Source organism: Triticum urartu, chromosome 7A (assembly GCF_056163025.1).
Source record: "Triticum urartu cultivar PI428250 chromosome 7A, HENAU_Tu73, whole genome shotgun sequence".
Taxonomy (NCBI): domain Eukaryota; kingdom Viridiplantae; phylum Streptophyta; class Magnoliopsida; order Poales; family Poaceae; genus Triticum; species Triticum urartu.
In genome coordinates this window covers 310957587-310967097 of record NC_141879.1, presented here as the reverse complement: position 1 = coordinate 310967097, position 9511 = coordinate 310957587, and positions in this window count along the sequence as shown.

The following is a 9511-nucleotide window of genomic DNA, read 5'->3' as shown; positions in this document are numbered from 1 at the left end:
AAAGTCTTCACGATCAAGCTCAAGGAATGATGAAGCTTCTGCTCATGACTACAAGAAGAAAACATGTCACAAGTGTAAGAAACCTGGCCACTTCATCTCTGAGTGTCCGCAGTGGGACAATGAGAACAAAAAGAAGAAGAAGAGCAAGGAATATGACTCTGGCGACAAGAAGAAGAAGAAATACTCAAAGTCTTCTTCCAAGTCTTCCTCAAAGTCTTCATCACACAAGAAGAGCTCATCTGGCAAGGCACGTGCGTTTGTTGGCAAGGAAATGGATTCAGAGGAGGAGTCCGCTTCTGAGGAGGCGGAGGTGGAGTCTGAGGAGGAGTCCGATTCTGGCGTTGCAAGTCTGGCTACAGCATACGTTGCCAAGTCCATCTTCAACACTGAAGACAATGACTTCATCACCGACACCGATGCAAATGACAAGGACTACTACGCTCCTACCTACTGCTTCATGGCACGTGGTGCCAAGGTAAACACACGCACTACTCACTATCAAACATCTAGTGAAGATGACTCTGATTGTGGTTCAAGACCCAGCTACAAAACACTTGCTAAAATTGCAACTGAACAATATAAAGCTATGGAACATATTCAAAAACTATTAGACAAAAGCGATGATATGTTAGGCGCTGAAATGACTCGATCTGAGTCCTTAATTGAAGACATAAAAAATCTTCACGTTAAGTATGAGGAACTTGAAAGTTGTCATGAAACGCTCTCAACAACTCATGAAAAGCTTTCCTATGATTATCTTCAAAGGAAGCAAGATCTTGAGAAATTGAGAGCGGCTCATGAAGATCTTCAAAAGGAAAACGAGTCACTTCGCGCCGAACAGATCAGTTCCGCTCAGGAAGGATTTGAACCACCATGTCTTAAATGCATTGAGCGTGATAATGCCACTTCTGTTGCTGAATGTTCTACTGCTGCTACTGTTGCAATATCTTCAACTGTTGATGTGAGAACTAACCCCTCTGCTGAGGATACCACTGCTATTGCTGATGAGAATGCTAGGTTGAAGACATTGCTTGAAACAGGGATGTACAAAAGTCTTAAAGGGCATCAGACACTATGTGATGTCCTCAAAAGGCAGATCCTGAACCAAAACCTGAGGAAAGAGGGTGTTGGGTTCGTAAGGAAAATGAATGCTGATGGCTCTTACTGGAAACCTGAGCAGTACCCCAAAACCACATGAGTTGCTGCAAAGGAACCTTCAGCAGATCCATCCAATCTATCTGGCTTCACTTGTGCTAACCCCATTGTCATTGATGAATCCTTTGATGCAAACTATAAACTGTTTAAGAATCAGAATGGTGAAGTGTTTGCCAGGTACATTGGTACTAACTGCAGGAATTGACCGCCTATGAAGAAGATCTGGGTGCCGAAAAAGTGTTTGGAAAATCTTCCTGTGAATGTCATCATGACACCACAGGTGAAGAAGACAAACCCCAGACCACAGGCTTCATACGGCCCAAAGGCCTCATACAGATAGAGGACTCACCTGAGTCGCACTAACGCAAATGTTTTGCAGGGAAACCATACTCAGGCCTATGAATATGAGCGCGGTTCATCGAACCGCCATGTTCATAAGACCAAGAACTATTCTGCTTATTCTTATGAGTACTATTGTCCGTCTGCAAGACTTTTTGCTAGGGCTCCAAAGCCAAAGTTCTCAGACGCTGCACTTAGACTTATTGCTTCTAAGCCACCCTTGAAGATGTGGGTGGCTAAGAAAGCTTAACTCTCTTTTGCAGGGAAAGGTCTCCAGCAGAAAACCAAAATCGTTTGACGCTATTGCTGGGGACTTTAAACATCTTGTAGGGCGCAAGATCAAATGCCCGAATGGTCTTACTATGTACTTCGTTCCTGAATCGCTTGCTACTCTCCCTATCAGTCCTAATCTGGATCTAAGCTTTCATAACCCACTGGTTCGTCAAATGTTTTTGCTTCACAATTCTCTTCGTGAAGCCTATCCCCCTAACTGCACTGTAGGGTACGACACCAGCGTCTTCAGAATGGATTATTGATAGTGGGTGTACCAATCACATGACTGGCAAAAGAAGCCTTCTTATGGACTCAACCTTACGTCCATCCGACAAGAGTCACATCACATTTGCTGACATTGGTAAAAGTAAGGTATTGGGTCTAGGTAGAGTTGCAATCTCAAAGGATCAACACATGGATAAAGTCATGCTTGTTGAATCCCTTGGCTTCAACTTAATGTCTGTCTCAATGCTTTGCGATTTGAACATGATCGTAATGTTTGGAAAATATCGTTGCCTTGTTCTAATGGAATCTGAAAAGTCTCTAGTGTTTGAAGGGTATCGGAAAGATGATTTGTACATGGTAGATTTCTCAGCAGGACCACAGCTTGCCGTATGTCTTCTAGCAAAAGCTTCAGAATGCTGGCTCTGGCATCGGAGGCTAGGGCATGCTGGCATGAGGAACCTCCACACCATTGCAAAGAAGAAGCATGTCATAGGCATCGAGGGCGTCAAGTTCAAGAAAGATCACTTATGCGGTGCCTGTGAAGCAGGAAAGATGACGAGGGCCAAACATCCCTCGAAGACAATCATGACAACTACTCGACCCTTCGAACTGCTCCACATGGATCTTTTCGGTCCCACTCATTACTCAACTCTTACTACTATTGCTTGTCTCTATGGCTTTGTCATTGTTGATGATTATTCTAGATATACTTGGGTGCACATAATCCTCTACAAGACTGAAGTGCAGGATGTCTTCAGACGCTTCGCCAATCGAGCAATGAACAACTATGGTGCCAAGATAAAGCACATCAGAAGTGACAATGGCACTGAATTCAAAAACACCGGCCTTGATACATATCTTGATACTTTGGGCATCACACATGAATTCTCAGCTCCGTACACACCACAGCAGAATGGCGTCGTCGAACGCAAGAACAGAACACTCATTGAGATGGCCCGAACGATGCTAGATGAATACAAGACTACAAGAAAATTCTGGCCTGAAGCTATTGATACTGCATGCCATACAATCAATCGTGTTTATCTTCACAAGCTTCTGAACAAGACATCTTATGAGCTCCTTACTGGCAAGAAGCCAAATGTCAGTTACTTCAGAGTATTTGGAGCCAGGTGCTGGATCAAGGATCCACATCACACTTCAAAATTTGCACCGAAAGCACATGAGGGTTTTATGCTTGGATATGGAAAGGATTCGCACTCCTACAGAGTCTTCAATCTCTTTCATTATAAAGTGGTTGAAACAGTGGATGTGTGGTTCGATGAGACTAACGGTTCACAAAGAGAGCACCTGCCAAATGTGCTAGATGAAGTTTCATCCAGTGAATCAATCAAACTAATGGGAACTGGAGAAATCATACCCTCTGAAGCTCAACCTGAAGAGGAACTTATCATCTCCGCACCGGATCAACTTGAAGACAATGCTCAGCCTGAAGACAATCCCTCTAACAATGGCAATGATCAGCAAGAGCAAAATCTTCGCCCTGTACATCCTCGTGTTGCCAATGAAGTGTAGATTGAGAGAATAATTGACAGCATCAATGCACCCGGTCCGCTCACTCGTTCAAGGGCAACACAGCTAGCAAATTTCTGTGGACAGTTTGCATTCGTTTTAATAACAGAACCCAAGAAAGTTGAAGAAGCCTTCATGGAACCTGAATGGATTCAAGCTATGCAAGAAGAGCTTCAACAGTTTGAGCTGAATAATGTATGGGAACTGGTTAAGTGTCCTGATCCTCGGAAGCATAATATAATAGGCACCAAATGGATATACCGCAACAAGCAAGATGAGCATGGTCAAGTTGTCAGAAACAAAGCTCGTCTCGTTGCTCAAGGATATACTCAAGTGGAAGGGATTGACTTCGATGAAACATTTGCTCCTGTGGCTCGACTTGAAGCCATACGCATACTGCTGGCCTATGCAAATCATCATAACATACTTCTATATCAAATGGATGTGAAGAGCGCCTTTCTCAATGGCAAGATTGAAGAAGAAGTGTATGTTGCACAACCACCTAGCTTTGAAGATCCAAAACATCCTGACATGGTATACAAGCTCAACAAGGCACTGTATGGCCTCAAACAAGCCCCTCGGGCTTGGTATGACACACTCAAATACTTCCTGAAGAGCAAAGGCTTCATACCTGGTTCCCTCGACCCCACTCTCTTCACGAAGACATATGATGGTGAACTGTTTGTATGCCAAATATATGTGGATGACATTATCTTCGGCTGCACCAATCAGAAGTACAGTGAAGAGTTTGGATATATGATGCAAGAGCAATATCAGATGTCCATGATGGGAGAGCTGAAGTTCTTCCTCGGTCTTCAAATACGACAGCAACGCAATGGCATCTTCATATCTCAAGAGAAGTATCTCAAAGATTGCCTGAAGAAGTTCGGTATGCAAGACTGCAAAGGCTTCACGACGCCAATGCCAGCCAAACATCATCTGGGTCCCGACAACAATGGTAATGAGTTCGATCAAAAGGTATACCGCTCCATGATTGGTTCTTTACTTTATCTATGTGCATCTAGGCCAGATATTATGCTTAGTGTTTGCATGTGTGCTCGATTTCAAGCGGCACCAAAGGAATCACATCACTTAGCTGTGAAGCGAATTCTTCGATATTTGGGTCACACCCCAACTCTAGGATTATGGTATCCAAAGGGCTTAGAGTTTGATCTGGTTGGATTCTCGGATGCTGATTATGCTGGTGACAAGGTGGATCGCAAGTCTACATCAGGTACATGCCATTTTCTGGGACGATCACTTGTATGTTGGTCTTCAAAGAAGCAGAACTGTGTATCTCTCTCCACTGCTGAATCTGAATACATTGCTGCTGGATCTTGCTGCGCTCAGCTTCTGTGGATGAAGCAAACACTCAAGGACTATGGCATTCATCTGAAGCAAGTGCCACTCTACTGCGACAACGAAAGCGCCATCAAGATTGCCAACAACCCAGTTCAGCACTCGAAGACAAAGCACATTGAAATTCATCATCACTTTCTCAGAGATCATGTTGTGAAGGAAGACATTGATATCATACACGTCAACACTGAAGAGCAATTGGCAGATATCTTCACCAAGCCCTTGGATGAGAAGAGATTTTGCAAGTTACGGTGTGAGCTAAATATCTTGGAATCCTCAAATGTCCTGTGATCAGGCACACATCCTAACACTTATGCATATTGATGACTTAGATGTGCAACACACGAAGTAAAGTATATCTTCAATCAATGAAGACATACATTCTAAGTGTGAATGCATTAATGTGGAATTTGACTTCAAAGCGCCACGATAATTGTGCGCCGTGTCTGGGTCTAATACTTCCTATACGGTGGGTAACGCCACCACCAAATGTTCTGTTCGAAGTGTTTCACTCATGGCGTTACATTTGCTATGTCTTCACATTTGGTTTGGCTTCAATCTCAACATGTCTTCATGATTATCTTCACTATGTTGAATATATATATATATATATATACTAGTGTTCTATCCTCTACAGCATTCACTTATAGCTATGTCTTCTTGTTGAATCTTTTGAACTAAGTGAATGTGATCGGACCCTAACCTCTCTATGCTTTCTATCTCAAACTCTATCTCTCCAAATCATATGCATTCTATTGAAACTGTCGAATGTCTTCTCTGCGTCCTTGTCAGCAGAAGATACAGAGACAAACATTAAGTCCGTTTTCAATGCTCATTCCTTCACCTGAAACCCGGAGAAGTGGGAACGACCACCCGACAATCCAGGCGTGCGTGGGACGTGGAACAACCCCTGATATGCTGCATGATGGCCACGTGTTCCTCAGATGTGAATCGCCAGGGGCACCTGTGTAATAACACTAAACTGCCCCTGTCCCTATAAATATACGCCTCACCATAGTCATTATCTTTTCTTCCACTCTCGCACGAACCCTAGCGCCACCGCTAGCCCTCGACGATGCCGGCAACGAAGCGCTTCGCTGCCGCAACCTCTCCGACGCCGTCTTCACGCCGACCGCGGACATCGTCCTCTCCGCCGTCACCGTAGGTGTCCTCCGTCGCCAAGTTAGGGCACGGACGATCGAACTGCTCGGCCTCCTCTTCCACTCCGTCTAGCAGTTCTTCGTGTGGTAAATAAAACTTCCTTTTTACGGCCCCTTTGATCCTATAGCTTCGTCACTTTCTACCACAAGCAGTTTCTATTCACACAAGTTAGATCTCTCTCATACTGCATCTCATAACATGCCTAGTATATTCACTTGTACTTCACAAAGTAGTTAGATTCCTCACTTGTACTGATATGTGGATTCGTACAAATCTGGAACCAACTCCTTATCTATGAGTGAATGTCTTCGCACGATGAGGTCAATGTCTTCTAAACTGATTTATCTTCAAAATCTTCTGAGAATGCATATGACCTCTTCCCCTTCCCTCGCACCTTAATGCTGTCACAGGTACATGTCCGTGGGAGAATCCTTTGGTTCTCATAGTCTGCATTCATTTGCAGAATTCTTACAGCATCACATTAATTCTCCCGAAGCCAGTTCCTGTTGGTCCAGCAAGCGAAAACCTTTGAAGCCTTTGAACGTGTTGAAGCCTTTCAAGTTAAAGTTTATGGCTTCAGAGAAAGCAGCAAGGAAGGGTGGCAGAAAGCGCCGTGGAGAAACATCCAGAGATCTGCCAGATGAACTCTCAGAACTGTACAAGACAGATCCTGAAGAGGATTACAATCAGTGCAAGATCCGAGTCCAATGGATTCGAAGATATTGGGCAGAACAGTGGTACAAATACAGATTCGTGACCAAGGAATATGCTGAGAAGAGCGCTATCAAAAGTCCTTGGGGTGATATTCTCTTCCGAGGCCTTCCACCCAAGACCAAAGCTGAAGCCATTGCTCAGGGTTTCTATCTGTGTATGGTCCGTGGACCTCAGCCTGAAGATGCCGACCCATCATCATTGCTATGGTGTCGTGACGATAATCTCTTCAAGCGCAACTTCCAGCACGTAAAGGCATCGGCCAAGGAAAACAAGAAGTCATTGGGACTAGATTTCAACCTTGGTCCTTCTGCTCCCCGGGCTGACGGCACACGGGATGCAGAACCCAATGTCATCGGTCCTTTCTACAACCTTGAAGGTCTCATCACCCATATCGTGGTTCAAGGGACTGCCGTGAATGAGCCTGCAGATGACGCTGAATCAGATGAAGCGCCTGCAGCGCCGAAGCCAAAGAAACTGAAGCAGCCAAAAGCTTCAAAGCCTGCCTCAGCACCAAAAATCTCACGGGCGAAGCCACTGGACACTGCACCTCCTAAAGACAGTGTGCAGTCTGAAGATTTGTCACGCATCTCCAAGCCCCAGAAGGTCAAGATGCCTCTGCCACACACCGGCCAAGAACTGACAGCTGCTGCCATTCTGCGCAACGATGCCATCGATCTGTCCAGTGATGAAGATCTTGCTGATGACGCTCTTGAGCAACTGATCAAGAGCAAAGAAGAAGCAGAAATCTTCAATGACCTGCCTCTCTTTGACGTGGCAATCATCCACAACTTCATTGATGAGTGGTTTGACACGCCCAACCTCAGCTTCGGAGATCTGCAACTTCCAATTGGCCTCAGTATCGCCTTCCATGGCGCCATTGCTTCAGAGTTAGCTATCGCCCAACGCATTGTTGAACTGAAGCAAAAGATTGACTATGAAAAAGCTCAGTTCAAGAAGCATATGGCCAAGCTCAGCGTGCAAGAGGTCAAGAACTTCAAGATCATGCTGCACGAGCTTAAAGAAGCCTTTCTCGAGAAGCATGAAGAAGCTCAAGGTTCTCGTGAGCGCATGAAGAGCCTGGCTGACAAGTGTGTGCAAGGCTACAACGAGGCCGAGAAGCGCAAGGCCCTTGGGTGTCCGGGCATTGATCCCAGGATGGCTGCTAAGCAGAAGAAGAAGCCCACTGTGGCCGAACCCAACGCACCAAGGCAGGAAGCAGATCCCATTGTCTTCCCAACTAGCATGACTGGCTCGAAGCCAAAGGCAAGGTCAACCGCTTCAGAACTAAAGAAGACGAGGACTGCTGAGGCTGAAGCCAGAAAGAGAAAACATCCTGAAGCTTCTGCTACTGCCCCCTCCAAGAAGAAGTGGAAGACCAAGAAGGAACGGGCTGCTCCCACAGAGCCCTTGATTGTTGAACCCATCTCCATGGTTCGCCCTGACGCTAAACCTCAGGAGCGCCAACTGACTGTCCATGAGCCTGCTTTCACAGAGGCTCATGAAGATGAAGACTTTCCAGCAGCTGATCCCACCGCTGCTGAAGACATTGGTCACCATGACCATGTTGAAGATGATGCAGTTCTTCCTCAGCTCGAGCACCAACAGGTATCATCGCCTGTGCTAACTCACAGCGAGCTCATCAGCATTGGTCGTCCTCTGATGCCAATTACTCAGGATGCATGATGGGCTGATCACCCACAAGCACAAGAAGAAGAAGACTTTGAGGCCCAGCCAACTCCAACTCCACAGGCGTCGCCAGCGTTACGTAGGCTTCGCAAAGGACCAAGGCCTCCAGTCTCTGAGTCTGAAGCTAAAGCTGCTGAAGACATTCCGGCTGCATCAGCCGATGAAGAAGAAACCCCAAGCGCTGCTACATCCCCGTCTCACCAAGAAGCTGTTCTCAAGGAGAACGTGACTGTGACCGACCCTCCAGCTCGTCAAGTGGAGGTTGAGAATCTTGAGGCTGCCACCACCAACACCAATGAAGCCACTGACGCTGTCATGGCTGAAGCTAATGTGGAGCCTTCACCAACCCAAGCACCAGAAGTCAGCGAAGCCACTAATGCTACTGCTTCTATTCCTGCACCTGCTGTTGGTCCTCAGTTTGACTATCATGTTGAGCACAGGCCTCAGGTACAGAAGCCAATCCCAAGATTGCCCAGGTTTCCAGGTCCTGCATCAGCACCTGGATCCTTCAATGTCAACGGCTTCAAAGCAGACAACACCTTCTTCAATAGCTCCAGGAACCCCTACTCAAGGGAAAGAATATCATCTGATCGGTTCTGGAGCTATCCGCAGCGAAGCTATTACTCCTGCATTCTATACAATCAAGGTCGCATCTTCCCAAATAAGCGTCTTGACATCGAAGCAATAGCTGATCTGCCCTGTCTGGAAGAAGCTCTGGATTGCTTCAAAGAGGTTGGATTGCTGCCATTTGTCACCGACCAAGAGCACTGGAATGAAGAGTTGCTGCTCCAATTCTATGCCACACTTCACATCCGTGGGTACAACAGAGATTCGAAGACTTGGGTCCTGGAGTGGATGACAGCAAATGTTCATCACGAAGCCAAAGCCTTTGATATCATTGAGCTCACTAGTCTGCCCACTGCTGGCGATCTCTACGAACCTGGCTGTCAGCTTCGCGGTGAAGCTATGGAGAGCATCTTTCAGAAGCCTGAACCAAACATGAGTCAGATGCTCAGTATGATGAAGCCATTGCCCCAAGATGCTGCATATCCCAAGGAGTTCTTTGTTG